This window comes from Dermacentor albipictus, chromosome 1 (genome assembly GCF_038994185.2).
Source record: "Dermacentor albipictus isolate Rhodes 1998 colony chromosome 1, USDA_Dalb.pri_finalv2, whole genome shotgun sequence".
NCBI lineage: Eukaryota > Metazoa > Arthropoda > Arachnida > Ixodida > Ixodidae > Dermacentor > Dermacentor albipictus.
In genome coordinates this window covers 452,662,647-452,679,473 of record NC_091821.1, presented here as the reverse complement: position 1 = coordinate 452,679,473, position 16,827 = coordinate 452,662,647, and positions in this window count along the sequence as shown.

The window sequence follows — 16,827 nt, the reverse complement described above, 5'->3', positions numbered from 1 at the left end:
TTTCTTGCGCTGCAGTTGCCGCTCTACTCTATGCTGGTCGACCGGAGGAAAACGCTGCCGCGTATGTTACGACAGTTTGCATTTATCGCGTGATGCTTTTAATGCCAGCTCCTATGGTGCTAGTGGCATTATTGCAGGAATTACATGAATCCAAGAGATATTGGTAAAAGAGCTTATAAATTAATTAGCTATTGGCTGGCGTAGCAACAAACCTGATATCCCATGCGTAATGCCGAACTGATCCACGGGTGGGGACAAGACAGTTCAATTCGTGATTATAATCGTATAGCTGAGACTATCATGCAGCTTTATGGTGTCGATGACACGAGGTTAACAAAGCGAATGGGGTTCACGGGTTCGTTTGCTCCCCGACGACCATACCTGAGCGACCTCTGAGCCATGCTCTCTTGCATCAGAAAGTCGACTGCGCTACTCAACACGACGTAACAAACCGATTGCTCCTAATCACAGCACCACGTGTTCTGCGTTCTCCACAGTTGTTCGCCAATGGCGTGCGTTCAAGCTTCTTGATCGACCAGTTCAGGTCTCTATAGTCGAATTTCTCTATACACGTTCCCAGAGCTGCAAAAACCTATATTATACGTTAGGTTACCGCAGTGCACAAGGAAACTGTACTGCTTTTCATTAAAGCAGGAAGGGACGTTCTACGCGAGCATGACATTAAGCGTTTCTTAAGGTAAAAATAAGAAAAGAAACGAGCATTCACCTAACTAGAAAAACGAAATCACCATATCATTAGTCCTTCGGGGCCACTTCGCCTTTCACGTTGACGATAAAGAGTATGGCAAGAGGGCACGATTATTTATGCATTACGCGGTACATACTGCGGGGCTTCAGATCGCGGAGATGAGCACAAATACGTTATATCAATGAATGCGTAATGACTCCGGGACGAAATTACCTATGCTAAACCAAAATAAAATTATCTTGACATGACTTCACGGTCTCGCAGGTTGCTGTTGTCGTAAATTTTTTTTCTGAATTTGTGGTTTGAGCGCACCTAAGATTGTGATGGCGGCAGTAAAATGTAGAAGAACAGCACTGAGTCGCGATCCTGAAACCTGAAACCCTTGCCCATTCTTAGGGCTCTTTCTTAGCTATTGTTGACTAATGTACACGTAGTGCCTCTAGATGAAATAACTATTTATGATACTCATGGAGACCAATGGTACTGATTGGGTAGAGAACGCGTGTTCTTTCTTTTCGATTCTATATTCTCGTGAGGCTTCCTTTAGGGAGCAGGCTGTATGAAGGCTATGCGTGATATTTGTGCAGGGGTTTTCTTCAAATCGTCGTTCTGAGTAACGCGCTTATGAACATGCTTTGCGATTTTGAAACTAGCAGCAATAGATATGAATAAGCGCTTCATTACTTAGCGCACCTGTATTCAATATGCAATGAAAAATTGTAGGCGAACAAAGAGAATTTTAAACGTGAACCCGCGGGAAATATCCACCGTGCGTACTGTGTGAAATACCAAACTGCGACTATTTTGTCAAACAGTTTAATATGCTTGCGCGATAGCATTTGCGCTGCCGGTTATGGGAAAACTATCTTCATTGGTTCTATTACAAGTGTGCAGTGTTCCACTTGATATACTTTACACAATTTTGGTCTGCAATGTGTTTGTATACTAATCACTAGAAAATGTGCTATGACTGCTGCTCGCCTCAATTCTTAGCAAGAATTCTGCTACTGCATTATGTATGCAGTAATTGGAGTGGTGAGTGGAATGGTGAGTGCAATATTTTGCATTTAAGCGAACTTAATTTTAATTTTATTCAAACCAAAATCTGATGATTCATATAGTACCGATTGCTCCTATATCATCCTGGAAACGTAAGTGGGTTCTATGAGAGCGAGTAAGCCAATTACTCATGCTTAAACACTTATTCACAGACACTACTTACAACTAGCTGAATTCCTCCTTAACCTAACAGGCCATACAGATTTTGAAAAGTTGTATTGGTTAGCTCAATTATAATTTTTTTTGTACATGTGTGGTAGCCGCTGAGCAAAAGACGTTTCGTAGTCATCTTGGACCACCGAAAAATGTATTGAAGCATCTACAACTATTAAATATGGCTACAAAACACCTTTTTATGTACGTCTAGAGGAGGTTCTGCAAAAGGCTCCACGAAGACGTCTCATTAAGCTGTTAAGCTACGCTGATACTTTGCCGCCCAGTCAACAAGCGCGAGACAAATTCTCTCTGAGCTTCTCCAGACTTATTTCACACTTAAAATTGTCGCTTTTGCAGAAATTACAGCAGAACTAAATATATACATGAACTTGTTACGCACTTCATAAGACGTGACTCAGCCAAACTGCGTAAACCAAGATAACCCCCTTGACATCTTGCGTCAGGAAAAAAAATACAAGTTTCGGGAAACGTTTGAGGCTGATTCTCAATCTAGGCACTTCGACTCAAGCTATCGGCATTGCCATCAATAGTCCCTTTCTTTATAGCGTATCTCAATATAATATCGCTGTGAAGCGAGACTTCAGCGCAGGAGACAGGAATTTTCAGGAGACGTCTGAAGCCATTTGAAAGGACAATGATACGTTTCCATAGCGAACGTCCAGCCCGCAATGTAGCAAGACATATTTTTGAACAGCCTGTACGGGACGCGGGCAGTCTTTCTAGTAACGTTGTACACCTGTTCTCGACTAGTGAGTTTGCGACTTGCTTAAAGGGCGGTGTGCTCCTCGTCGCTCTCGCTCTCTTTTGGCATAGTACGACGCCCATGCCTTGCTCGCTGGCGATCCGGCGATCTTATCCGGCGATCTATTCCGGCGATCTTATCAGGGGCTGACTCGTCAGCGCGCTCTTCAGGGCGTTGAAAGAGGATGGCTCTTTTTTTGTCCCAGAGGACACTCTGTGACTCAGTTTATCGAAGAGCATCAGCTAACGCGCTAGCTAGTTCCGAATACCTCGGGATCTACCGCTGATATTACCCGGCGAACCCGAAAACAGATCGGATGTAGGTCTTTGTGCTCGGCTGCGGGAAATCCTTTATCGCAGCCACCTTTACCTCAGAGGGACGGCAAAGGGCCCTGTCCGATTACGTGACCAAGGTAGATGACTTTCGCTTGCGCCATTTGGCATTCTTGCACCTTGACGGTTAAGCCTGCTTTGCGCGAGCCGGCTAACGCTGTCCTCAGATGTTGCATATGCGCCGACCAGGATGCAGAATATATCGTGACATCATCTAGGTAAGACAAAGCGAACTCTTCCGTTCCTCGCAACACTTTGTCCATACGTCTTGAAAAATAGTGTGGTGCCTTTTTAAAACTGAAGCTGAGGACCTTAAGGCGGAACTTTCCCAGTGGCAGTATGAAGGTGGAATATCTGCTAGCCCACTCGGTGAGCGGAACCTGTCAGTAGCCTCGAACTAGATGCTGTGTGCAAATGAATCGGGCGCTAACTTTCTCAATGCGCTGTTCGATGTTTGGAATATGATAAATCGGATCTTTAGTAATGACGTTTAGCATGTGGTAATTTAAGCAAGGACGCGGATCCTTGCTGGGCTCCTCAACTAAGATCAAAGGTGAGATGTTCCCGCTCTCGCAAGGCTCAAACCCACCTATAGTCAAAATTTGTTCACCTCCCCATGCATAATCTCACGTTGGCGCGGTGAGACTCGGTAAGCCTTTGAGTAAGCTTTGGTGAGCTCCGAAGAAGTGAGCTCAATGTCGGGTGTAAGAACCGATTGTCTTCCTGGTCTATCTACAAGTAAGTCCTGAAACTCTTGCAGAATTTACGGCAAATCCGTCATCTGCTCAGGCTCCAGCTGCGTTTTAGTTCTAGTTCCCTCATTAGTTGTTCCCACGAATCTCTGTTAGTGACAGACACGAGCCTCGGAAGCTCTACTAAAATCTTTTCGGGAACGTTTCTCATGAATACAACTACGCCCTGTTCTCTAAAAGGCTTGAGCAGATTACAGTGATAAACCTACTGTTTCTTCCGCTTTCCAGGCAGGCTTATAACGTAGTTCGTGTCAGAAAGTTTCTGAAACGCGTTTGCGGGACCTTCACGCAGCACCTCGAGCTTGTTTTTCTGTGATGGTTGGAGAATCATTACTTTAGTGCCGACTTCAAGTCGACGAATCCTAGCTGTCCGGTCCTAATACAAGTTAGTCCTCTGCTGGGCTTGAGGCATGGCGTCTTCTGACAATTTCTGCGCCTTCCTTAAGCGTTCTAGCAGCTTAAGTGCGTACTCGACAACAACTGGGTCTTTCCCGCGTCCTTCAGATGATTCGCGGAGCATGTGCAGCAGAGATCGTACCGATCGGCTGTATACGAGCTCTGCAGGTGAAAACTGGTTGCTTGGTGCGGTGCAGTCACCGCAGTCAGTCTGCCTTCCTTTCGAAGCATAACGCCCTTAACGCGTGCCTCATAATAGAGTGTAGCTTCTCTACGAAATTGGAGTGCGGATGGTGCACTGAGCTATGAATGAGCCTTAGCCCACGTCGTTCGAGAAATTTCCTGGTTAGGGCAACAGTAAACACGGTGCCTTGGTCTGACTCGCGCGCATATCGATAGGAGAGCAAAAACTTTTTCCACCGAACAAAGTTCGTTAAGTTGGACCGGCTTGCGGACTTAGTAGTGGGACAAATCGCTGTCAAAATAAGATTTCTCGAGGCTGCTACTGGAAGTTGGCCTGCTGTGTCAACTACGAGGCGGCGAAAGGGCTCAGTGATGATCGGCACTAGCTTCATCGCCGATCTTGCCTTTCCCTCGGCTTCCCACGCGCTGACACGAGGCGTAAGTTTTTAGAAATTGCTCTGCATTGCGGAAACAACCAGGCTAATACTCCTGTAATAGCCAGTGCTTAGGTTTCTAGAGACCTTAGTGACCAGCCCAAGAGCTTCCATGCGACAAGCGCAAAACACCCTGTCGATAAGCACGGGGCACGACCAGCTCATCAAATGGGACACCCCTGCGATCTAGATACTTCCGAAACACTAGACTGACTTTCTCATAAAAATTCACATTTTACCATGCCACACCTTCGTTTAAGTTGCTTCGAATGTTCCCCAGGCTGGGGTCCTTGTTTTGCTCAGACTTCAAGGCTGAACTTTCTAACTCTAACAGACGGTGCAGTCCTTCCGCCATAGTCACTACTAACAAATCTGGCGACTGCTTTTCCAATCCCTCAGCTGCTGCCACTACAGGGACCTCTGCCTGCGTGGATCCAAACTCCTACGGTTCCAACGCGGAGGCATTCACGATCTCCGCTTACTAATGTTCCGAACAGCCATCTGCCTCACCTAGTGCTGTTTGTGCGACTGCGTTTGTAGTTAGCTCGCAAGCTTTTGATCTCGTGAGTGCCTTCACGCTAGCCTCCCCGAACATTAGCCCTTTCTCGCCCAGAATCTGATCCGAACTATTTGAGAACGGCTAAGGGTACTACGGGGGAAGCGTAGGCAATACCGCAGCTTCCGCCTCAAGTGGGCCGAACAAACCTTTATTAGATACATTTGCAACCAGAAGAGATGAACGGTGAGTATCTGCAGCTTGCGTTATTCCAGCCGTATTCACCTGTAATTATCTCAGGTTCTACATAAGAGCTGTGAACCACGTCCAGGAGTCGCACACTACGCAAGTGGTTTTCCTTCTATCTCCAGGTCATGCTACGGTTCGAGCAGCTTTATGCTGTCTACAATGGAACGGACCTGTAAGAACTCTACCTTTGCCTCCTTACATGGCGCTGCAATGTGCCCTCTTTTCTAACAGTTGCAGCAAAGAAAGGGTTTCCTCGTTTCCAATTTCTTACCTTCAGGGAAGACACTCTCGACACGGAAGTATTACTTTTGTGGCACCCTCAATCACAAACTTGTCTGTCGTTTTTCGGGCCCAAGCTTCGGCGGGCCGAAATTGGGATCGCCTTTTCGACCCCCGCTGACTTCGCGGGCCCAACGCGTCACAATTTCATCGGCTGGCTCAGGAGCTCTGCCTATCGTGCTAGCTTCTAGTCAATCTTGAACCCAGTATCTCAGGTTCCCAGGTAACCGGTTGTAAAATGTTTCAAGTGCCAAGCACGCAATAACCTTCGCGTGACCAACATAGGCTTTACGTTGAGCCATTCCTCCATCTTTGACATAAGCTTAATCCAAACTCTGTATAGGACTCATTCCTACCTTTTTCCATTTCGTGGAACTTACGCGCACACGCTTGCGCTGACAGCCTATACTTCCTCAGCAAACTGGACTTTGTCATAATCATATGCTTCCTCTCTGGTTAAGCGAAATGTTATGTTCGTTGTTTCACCCGGTAACAGTGTGAGCAGACGCTGTGGCCACGAACCTCGAGAGAACCCTTGTTTCTTACAGGATCGCTACAATTTCACCAAGAACCAACCATTGTCCTCTTCGAGCTTGAAGGGCCGCGTTAGCTCTGTAATCTTTAACGATACGCCCACTCCTGCACTGTTTCCTTCGCTCCTCTGACCTGCTGCTCGAGCGCGTTCAATTTCGCTTTCGAGTAGCTTCATTTCAAGTGCGTGTTTCTTTTCCTCACGCTCTTTCTGCTCTTCGTGTTCCCTTTCTTCACGTTCTCGCCCGTTCTGCTTTTTACGTTCCTGTTTGTGTCTTTATGCAGTCTCCCTCTCTCTAAGGATCTCCAGGCATTGCGTGAGCTCATCATTCTAAGCCTCTAGGGCAAAGCTAGTATAAATCAACTTTGGTTTTCGGAGCGCGTCAGTGACATCCAGTTTCAGCGCCTTCGCCAGCTCCAACAAGTCCGGTTTACGCAATGACTTCAAATTCAGGGCAGTTTTCAGTGCTGCTTGCTCTACTGTACACAGTTATCTTGCGACCACCTAACTAGGCCAAACAATAGCTAAAATTATCCGTTCTGTTCTAACCTTACAACAAAACCTGGCGAAACTCAGCATAGAAAGTCCCGTACTCACCATCTTGCAGCCAAAAATCCGATGTAGACCATCGTAAACGCTGCATTCAGTTGCGACTCGGTAGACGAGGCTCGTATATCCATATCCCTCCTTTGCTTAGCAGTTGTTACAAACAGGTACCTCTTAGTACAGGAACTGGGTTTCGGCGACCTTATACAGCGTCTGCTTGGAGCTTGAACCAGATTGACCATCGGAGAGGGTGTGGCAGAGAAGACGAGATCGTGTAAGAAGAAAAATTTAATACATGGTTACGCGTGAGTGGTGCGCTCCAAGACAAAAAGTACAAACACTTTCAGTGTGCATGCTCCCGCACGCATGCGCAGAGAAGACATCTTCGTGGCGTTTCGCTGGCCTTCTTATGGCCTATAGCATCCAGGCAACGCATGCTCTCTTGCTCCCTGGTAGAAGGCCTTGTCAGCACACTGGTGAGCTCACACAGAGGAATGCGGAGAGAAAGCACTCCCTGGCACTCCCGGGTTGAATGTGTGTCACGTCTTGCCAACACACTGGTGACTCCGCACAGAGACAGAAACCACCCACTGGCGTAGCGGTGTTGAGCGTAGGTTACGCCTGGTCAACTCATACAGAAGAATTCGGAGAGAAACCGCCCCCTGGCGTAGAGGGCTTGAACGTAGGAGAACGGAGAGTAGGATATTCACTGGTGCATAATCACGTCGCACACACCCGACGAAGAAGTCTTTTCATGCTGACGAGCATGACGATTACGTACGTAGAGTCCCTGGCGATTGGCATACGTTCTCTTCATCGCCGCACGCAGTGAGCCGTAACAGCTGTTAGCGGTAAGCTGAACCTTCCGCTAAGTAGGCCGAGCTTACCATTGAGGCAAGGATGGCTGAAAGTGAATACGTCACTGTGGTGTCGATAAGAAAACACACCAATTTATTGTCCTATTGTTTCTATTTATGATGTTTATGCCTTTGAATAAATACATTCTAAGCCTGTCCTGTATGTGCGGCATGTTTTTTGTCTTAAGTAACTGTATGTTTTGGCCAGAATTAGTGTGTAACTCCAGAGCCGTTTTTTGAACTAGAAATTTTTTTTTGCTGCTGCACTTGGTGTTTGACAAATCTACCGGGCCTACTAATTTAAACCACAATAACGAATAATAACTACATGTTTGCCTTCATCTTTGTACTCACATTAATTGCATGCTTTGCAACTAGACAATAACATTCAAATTCATGGCTGCATCCCGTTTATACTTTATATTGATTCTGGAGTTCCTGTTACAAGAAAAATAAAAGGACGCCGATGAAAAGATATCAATAAGAATTAGACGTTTAGGCTTCCATACGGAAGTCTTGTTCTCAACCCGGACAGCTCGAAACAGCGGTATTGTGCATATGCAGGTGGAAAAATTCCACTGTTGCGATTCAGCTTTATTCTGTAAGCTGGATTGCAAGGGAGTCACATACCTTCTTCAGATGCAGTTTCCTTGGCAACTATAGAATCCTTGTCTAAGTCAATGGCGTATACAGACTTCCACCTGCTTCGCAAGTGCATTGGAAACGACATTCTTTTTCACTTATGATTAATTTCTAATTCCTCTCTTTGATATCATGCGTTTGTTGCTTCAAGCGCTTTCATAAATACTAGTTTTGTTGATGTAAAGCTAGTGGCAATTCGTGCAGGGTATTCCGTATACAACACTTACAAACATCTTTTGTTCTGCAACTTCACATCTACCGATTCGTGCTAAAACTAGGTAGCCAAAACGTGGGCTTCTGTGTCTTCATAGGCTTTCAGAAGATATGCCAAAGCCTCGCTCACTTAAGGGACATAGGTAAGAGGTGCTAGCTCGATAGCACATGGCCTGCGATGTGGCCGGCCTCAACAATATTCTATAGAACCAGTAAAAATTTCAGGCTGTGCTCACTCAGACGAAATTTATGATGGCCATGGTCAGAGATTTGACTCGTTAGAATGAAGGCAAAAATCTTACAGAGAGCCCAGAAAAGTTGCTCTGATCGGGACGCTTAGAGTACGTCGCAAGCATTCTGAGTGCGTTTACCCCGGAAGTTTAATTCGTTGCGTAGAACGTCTTTAGCAGATAAGAAGTTTGGGCGTGTGAGTGGTTCGATCGTAAACTCTGGTACATAGCGCAAGAACGACACACGGACGCACTAAGAACATGGGGTGAGCGTTAACCTTCAACAATTGATTTATCGCAGCTGGTAAGCGCACATATACTCACAGGGAAGCCACTGCAACAGCCACACGGAAGGGTAAAAAAAAGGAAAAGCAGTCATGTCACTACCATGCTAAAAAATTCAAGCTCTGTCTTACATAAAACAATAGACGATGCACTAACACAATTGTCATCTGCTCTAGAAAAATAAGCAGTTGAGATAGCTAGAGCAGCTGACGATTGTTTTATCCCGCCGTCTATTCTTTTATCTAAGAAAGAGCTTGAATTTTTTAGCATAGTAGTCACATGAGTGCTTTTCCTTTGTTCTTTCCTTTCAGTGTGTCTGTTGCAGAGGCTTCCCTGTGAGTATATATAGCTTACCAGCTGCGATAAATCAATTGTTGAAGGTTAGCGCTCGTCCCGTGTACTTGCTTCGTCCTTGTGTCGTTTTTGCGCTATGTGTCAGAGTTTACGAGTGCGTAGAACATCGCTCAGGCAGACGAGGGACCTCGCTTGGCCGCACGTCCTTTGGTTAACGCTGTCGTTGAATATGTCGCGGAAATAATACCTTGGCACGTGTTATGAAAGCCTATGAAACCAACGCGAGGTATATTGAGGGGTTTTTTTTCCAGATGTTGTAAATTTTCTAAATGTTGCCTATGGCAGAGATCACAGTTCTAACCCTTGATCTAAATTACTTGATGAGCGGCCATTACCTTCACGACAAATCAAAGTGTTCAGTTGAAGACTTAATAGAAGTACGCTAATGACTTGTATTTAATTACTTTACGCCACGCATTTCAAATTTTGCATTATAGGCACTGAGTACGCACGGTCTATGCTCTTGGAACGAATTCTGTGGACAGCACAAGTTCCGAGATAATAATTTTCAAAGTTTCCGTCGGAATGCATTGGCGCTCCGGTTACTATTGTGCTTCAATGCGTAAAACAACGATTTCTGATAAATGTAACTGGAACACCGATGCATTTCATCGGACACTTTAAAAACTATTGTCTCGGAACTGCTGCTGCCCAGAGAATTCGTTCCCAGTGGATACGCAGTACAAGCTCAGTGACTCCAATTCCGAGATTGAAATGTGTGGCATTAAGGAATTAATTAAAAGCTTAATTAGCGTGATTACTTTATTATTCAAATTAATGCTTTGATTTTTCGTAGAAGCAATGGCCGCCTTATCAAGTAATTTACATCAAGGGCTAACTATTATAGGCAACCTTTAAAAGAAATTGGTGCAGAAAAAAAAGCACCTTATATGTGTTCCTGCCTACACTTTGCATCATGAACTGGTACATATGAAGGACACACTGTAGCAACATTTTTGGGCGTGGTACAGGTGTACACCCTACGACCATAAACTACGCTGCGTCATCAAAAAATCAAGAACGTGCTTAAAGCAGCATGTGTATGATGATAAAAGAGAAGAAAAAATGTGCCATGTTTACGATACTGCCTAATGGGAAACTTGAGTGCAGCTTTGTACGTGTTTTCATTTCGCGATATATTGAAGCAAATAATTTTATACCGAAATCACTGCAGTGACTGGCAGTGGGTCAGTGCCATCAGCACCTTCGCGGAGGGAGGAGCAGTGTGGCAATGACAGCATCATGAGCGGCATCAGAGCCAGCTGAGGAAGAAGACGAAAGCGCGAGCAGTTGCATGAGCAACTGCTCGCATGAGCAGAAGCATGAGCATGAGCAGAAGCCACTCGCGTGCACTCCAAGAGAAGAAGCGTTCCACCCGGTGTCCGGCAAGCAACCCGGCAAGCTCGGCGTCGTTCGGATCGTAACAGTGAGCTTTCGGGGTTTTGGCTAAGTGTCGGGCGGACTTAGTCCAGCTTTGTAGATACCTAGCAGGGTTTTAAGATAAATTTACATTGTCTGCTACGGAGATAGAGCCACAAATGTCTAAATGTTCTCCAGGGGACGGCACAGGGCGATCTCCGCCCTGGTCGGCCTCGCTACCACCTGATCAAATGCCTCTTGAAGCTTTCTTTCGTAGTGGGGTGAGCAGCATTCCTGTGGCGCTGGTGCCTCTGCATGGAGGAGCCATCCGGCTCAACAACCCGAAGGCAGTGCAGGCGGAACTTCAGGCGGCAACGCATCACTACTTGCACATCACTGATGTGCGACAGTTTGGCAGAGGTGGGATTGTTTGCCGTTCGCCAGACCAGGCGTGTGTGTACGACTTACTTAAGTGCTCATCATTTGGATCGATGCAAGTAAGTGCCTTCATTCCCCCACATCTTGCCTGCACTAAGGGAATAGTTCGTGGTGTAGACTCCTCCTTAAGTCCGACAGAGACCCTAGAAAAGCTCTCCGCGGCTGGAGTAATTGCGGTTTACCGGTGCAACAGAATGGTGGACAATACACGCGTCCCTACTGAGTCAGTAATTGCCACGTTTGCAGGTACGTCTTGCCCTTCAGAGATAAAAGTCTGGCCTCTAATATTCAGAGTGGACCCGCTTGCCTCGCGTCCATTACAATGTCGAAATTGTTGGCGCTATGGTCACAGCATGGGTGGTTGCAAATCCAGCCTTCGTTGTTGCGTCTGCGGCGGGAGCCATTCCGCTAGTAATTGCTCGGCCGAGTCGGACTCTTGCTGCCTCTGTGGTGGAGACCACAAAGCTGATTGCTCAAACTGCCCTGCGAGAACTCAAGAAGTCCAAATAATGGAGGTTATGGACAAAAGGCGCTGCTCACGTCAAGAGGCAATTGCGGCGGTAAAAGAAAGAGCCCATGGTTATGCGAGTGTGACAGCACGAACCCAAGCTGTCGTTGATGGAAGCCTGTCAGAGGTAATCGCACAAGCTATTGAAAAGTCTATGGCTAAAATTATGGAGCGCATAGTAGAAAGCGTCACAGAATGCTTCAATGGCCTGGTTACCTCAAAGTTAGAAAAATTATTACCGAGTGTTCCTGCCATGCCATCATGCTCTGACATGAATGCTTGTTTAACCCACTCTCAGGAAAATGGAGCAATTGCGTCCGCAACCCATATAGAGCAAGTCAGGTCTGCCGCAGGTACCTCAACCAAGGCAACTAATAGCCCAGACAACCCTGATCATCCAGATACCTCAAACATGGAAATTGACGTGAGGGCACATAAAAGGAGGTGTTCTCCCCTTGAGGCTACCACTTCCCACTCAGTTAGTAAATCCAAGAAAATCCTCCCTGAAGTCAACCCGAAGGGTAACATATTGGAGGAGGCTGTGGCCTCTGCGGTGCTCTCATCACTGGAAGGTAGATGAGGGTATTGCAGTGGAACTGCAGATCAGTATTCGCTGCTTCTACAGATTTAAACGTTCTATCGTCTCAAATTTCTCCAGATGTAATTTTACTGCAAGAAACCTGGTTATCCCCTGAAAAACAATTTTCTCTGCGCAATTTTAGGTCCTTCCGCCTAGATCGCCCATCTAGAGGTGGGGGACTGTTAATTATGGTCTCAAGCAAGTTTTGCCACAGGGCAAATATATCATTCCAGCTGATGTCTCCAGAATGTGAAATTCTAGCAGTAGAAATTACTCTCCCTGGCAGTAGGCCTTTTTCATTAGTCAATATATACTTTCCTTCGGGTGTGCAGGATACACACCCACTAGACTCGGTTATGGCGAAATGCGGTAAAGATATAATTTTGGCAGGTGACTTCAACTCTCATCATGCATCATGGGGATCCAGGACAGACTCGTGCGGAAAGCGTCTATGGGACTGGGCAATCACAAATAACTTTTCGTGTCAAAATTCGGGATCAGTTACGTTTCTTCGCGGACAGTTCATATCTGTGCTGGATCTTACATTTTCAGGTCCAGGTATTCCCACATCCGCATGGGAAACGGTGAATGTCGGGACAACAAGCGATCATTTGCCTGTTGTGTTTGAAGTGGTAGTTCCGCAGTCCACCGTGCAGGCTCGCATCCACTCTTTTGTGGATTACCGTACATTTAAAAATTGCCTGCGGACTACTTTCAAATCAATGGAAAATTCTCCATTGCAAGCCGAGGATATTTGCTCCATCATTGATACTTCGCGCAAAAGATCAGAGTTCCAGTTAAAGGCATGTAAAAACACTGCTTCTACAAATTGGTGGAATGACGATTGCTCGCGGGACTACAAGCGACGCAAGGCTGCATGGAAACAACTCATGCATAACCAATCTCCGAAAAACTGGAAAAACTATAAATTTATTGCTGGAACATTTAAAAGAACGGTAGGTAAGGCAAAAGACGCTTACAATGTCCGACATTTCGAATTCCTTTCGAAAGCAAATAATAAGCGTGCATTATTTCGGTTTTTAAGATCCCAAAAAATGATTCCACGCCCCTTCAACTGGGAGTCGGTAGTTTTAACCACAAGTGAGAAAGCTGACTCTCTAAATGTTATCGCGCAAGGGTTAGAGACCCGCTTCGCTACCTCTCTTCCCTTCTCTCCTTACGCGCAGGGCACTTCAGAAGATTTCGAAGAGTTTTCCATGTCAGAATTGTCCCAAGCCGTTTCCTGTTTACCAGTTGCAGCCCCAGGTCACGATGGAGTCACTACCAAGATGATTAAACTTCTCTTTGAAGTCGCTCCTAACGGCTTGTTAGATACCATAAATTGCTCAGTAAAATATGCATGGTTCCCTCCTGTGTGGAGAATTGCGAAGGTGATTCCTCTGCTGAAAGACCAAACCAAAGGGTTTGTCCTAGACAATATTCGGCCTATTTCTCTAACATCAAATTTCGTAAAATTAATAGAAAGGTTATTAAACGCACGTATGGTTCAGTTTGTAACCACAAGAGAATTATTGAGCCCCTGCCAAATTGGCTTTCGACCAGGGATGTCCATTTGGTGCGCACATATCGACCTAGAAAGCCGAATTCAGTTGGCTCGTTACCAAAAACAATATGCTGCCCTAGTCACGTTAGACATTTCTAAAGCATACGATAGTGTGGAATACCCTTTATTAATAAAAAGGATGCAGGATATTGGATTGCCAGACTACTTCGTGACGTGGACTGCAGAGTTCTTGCAGGGCAGGGAGTTTTACTGTGCACAAAGCGGAATTTCATCGGGAAAATTCAGACAAACACGCGGGGTTCCTCAAGGGGCAGTTTTGTCCCCGCTGCTGTTTAACATCCTACTCAGCTCCATTCCTCATCATCAAAATGTAAGCACGTACGTTTATGCTGATGATATAGCGTTTTTTGCATCAGCAAGTGATATTCAGTCACTGTACGAATGCTTGCAGAAATACTTATGCGAGCTAGAAGCATGGCTGGACAGTATTCGCTTGTCCCTTAATGTAAATAAGAGTGCCGTTCTTGTCTTTCCCCTACGAGACCCAGTTACTATATCCCTTTCATACCGTCACTCCACTATCCCACAAGTGGAAAAGGTCAAGTACCTTGGAATTATTTATAATGGTAATCTTGATTGGCATCCGCATATTGAACATATAACTTCAAAAGCTTCTCGTGCAATGGGGATATTACGAAGGATAAGTAATTATCGATGGGGCATGCGCAGAGACACACTCATAATGATTTACCGCATGTACATTCAACCTATACTAGAGTTCGGTTGTGTATTATTCTCCGGCGCCGCGGCTTACAAGCTACGCCCACTAGTTTTGCTAGAACGGGAAGCGCTTCGCTTATGTCTGGGGCTTCCAAAGTTTGTAGCCAACGCTGTACTCTACAAGGAAGCACGATTACCTTCCCTTGAAATGAGATTTAAAATACTCACCGTTCAAGCGTTTATAAGGCTCTATGAATCCCCACTAAGAAGGTCTCATTCGATCTTCATCAAACAACGAGTCCAATTTTTTGGAGTCAGATGGCCACGGTTTCACACGCCACAAGTCATTGTATCGCAATCATTATTGAATCCGTTAGACGTAAATATAAATGATATAATCACGGAAAACAGAATCTCAAATTCACTAGTTATTACTTATGATGACCTATACCCAAATAATGCAAAGCAGCTTCCCTCACATATTCTTAACGGCTTACTCCAGGATCACTTGAATCAACTCCACACTAACGTAATTATAGCAACGGATGCTTCGCAGATTGATGAAAAGGCAGGAGTTGGAATCTTCTCATCATCATTGGACTGGTCTTTTTCTATTCGACTTCCCGACTTCACTCCAATATACCTAGCGGAATTCCTAGCTGTTGTCCTAGCTTTACGAAAGCTACAGTCTTCCAGGTCAACGGCGGTAATAATCACAGATTCTTTGTCGCTGTGCACCTCACTTACTGCTCCCGGCGAGACACACATATTGAAAACTTTGAACTCACTGGCTCCAAGTCATTTGAGAAGTTTACGATTAATATGGGTACCTGGCCACAAAGGCATATTTATGAATGAGGTGGCAGACAGCTTGGCCAAGGCTTCTATCAGCGGCCCAGTGCTTCCCCTTCTTCCAACAACGGGCTTTATCACGTCCGCCAGGTTCAGAAGATACATCCTTTTAACATCTCACTCGAACCTCAATTCATCATTGGAACTACGCCACTTACAATTCCCTTGGAGCAGGAAGTTTTGCAAAACAAGACAAACGGAGGTTACATTAACGAGACTACGTTGTCGAGTCCCATCTCTAAATTTTTACATGCACCGATCTGGTCTGGCAATATCCCCATTGTGCCATTTTTGCAATGCATTAGAGACGATTGAGCACTACCTACTGGAATGCCGGCGTTTCTCCTCCACGAGGAAAATGACATTAGAAATTACAGTGCGACAGCTTGGTCTGCCATTGAACACTCCGGTACTGCTGTCTTTCGGAGCGTCTGTGCTTGGGCACTCACACAGGAATGTTTGCTTCGCCTTAGAAAAATTTCTTATTGAATCAAACCGATTTCATTGATGACCATATTATTTTATTCATTCCTCCTCTATTGCCTCATTGATATATTCAAGATACTTTTTTTTTTCTCCTCTACGTAGCATGACAATCTACTGAACCATTTCGATTTTCCCTCGCCTAAATTCATGTAACAAAATTTTAGATTTTTACCTCCTTTTCTGAACACATAAGCAAAGTCTGCCCGACTCTTGGCCAATCCCCGCGAGTGGGTAAGCGCCAAACTCATCCAGGACATCATCATCATCATCATGAGCACGGTTACGCCACGCTTTAGCACGTGCCCGTACGCCGACGCTCAACCTAGGAACGGCTGCCTAAGAGCTGCGATCTAAAATGGCGCTTGCGGTGTATTTGCAGAGAACGTGGCAGTCTCTTACCATGACATTGGCCTTCTTGTACAAGCTTTCGTTATCGCCAAGGAAGAATCTGGATTTCAGGCAATATCTCGGGTGCTTGCTACCCAGACTAGAGTAAAGACTGAATTGCAGCGATGCAATTATTCCGTCTGCATACGCAAGATGATAAGGTCGGATTTATAGCAATTACTTTTGCAAACATGGATTGTTAGCAAATTAGGGGGTGCTCTTATCAGTCATATGCAAGAAAATTTCTTTATAACGAAGTCGAAGGGGGAGCCGAAATTACTCCATTTTATTGATCACGGGCCTTCATTGCAATATGTGTGCACTGTAGTGAACAAATTTGAACCTGCATAGATGAAGACGGCCTTGTGGCCCGCGGAACCACTACGTGGCCACATGCTTGCTGAAATTTTAATGAAAGAGCAACAGAAACTTCGGTGTCGTCTAGACGCGACTTCATAGCTTGTGACACGATTGCGTTAACGATAGCGGCCTTCTGTTTCAATGC